Source organism: Octopus bimaculoides, chromosome 1 (assembly GCF_001194135.2).
Source record: "Octopus bimaculoides isolate UCB-OBI-ISO-001 chromosome 1, ASM119413v2, whole genome shotgun sequence".
NCBI lineage: Eukaryota > Metazoa > Mollusca > Cephalopoda > Octopoda > Octopodidae > Octopus > Octopus bimaculoides.
This window is the reverse complement of record NC_068981.1, coordinates 13,490,776-13,491,556: the sequence shown is the minus strand read 5'-3', so window position 1 is coordinate 13,491,556 and position 781 is coordinate 13,490,776.

The following is a 781-nucleotide window of genomic DNA, read 5'->3' as shown; positions in this document are numbered from 1 at the left end:
ATATATATATATATATATACATATATACATATGTATATATATACACACAAATACACACACACGCACACATATATATACACACATATGTATATATACATATACGTGTATGTGTATAAATACATGTGCGTGTATGTGTACGTGTATGTGCGTGTCTATAAACTTGAAATAGTCTGGAGATATGCGAGATGGATATATTTATTTAACCATTTTTGCAAATCAGTGTATTTATGTAGATTTAATACACACACACACACACACACGCACCCACACACACATTTATATGCATATATTACCGAAATATTAGCGCCTCTGAGTGCTTAGATATAAGCAAAGTTTAGGTTTTTAAATATGTTTGTGACATATTTCAAATGCTAAAAGGGAAATACACTGCAGGTGCCGCAGAGAAAACGCTCTCTTATGGTAAACGAGTGTAAAAACACAATATCTGTCCATTGTCACAAGCATATTTTAACTAACCTAAACGAAAATTTGCTTATGCCTAAACACTTGGTACGATTATTTGGGTTATATTAACGATCTACTGGCACAAATCAGTCAACGATATTGACAGTATTTTAGTTAAAGTTATAACTTTGATAAATTCTGTCCAGAGTTGCCTTTCTTAGTTATTTCCCATTCGTTATGCATGTATACACATACATATTTTGTATTTAATACGCAAACGGTTATATTTATCTAATTTGTTTATCCACAAAACAATCTCTCTCTCCCTCCCTCTCTCTCTCTCTCTCTCTCTCTCTCTCTCTCTCTCTCTCTCTCT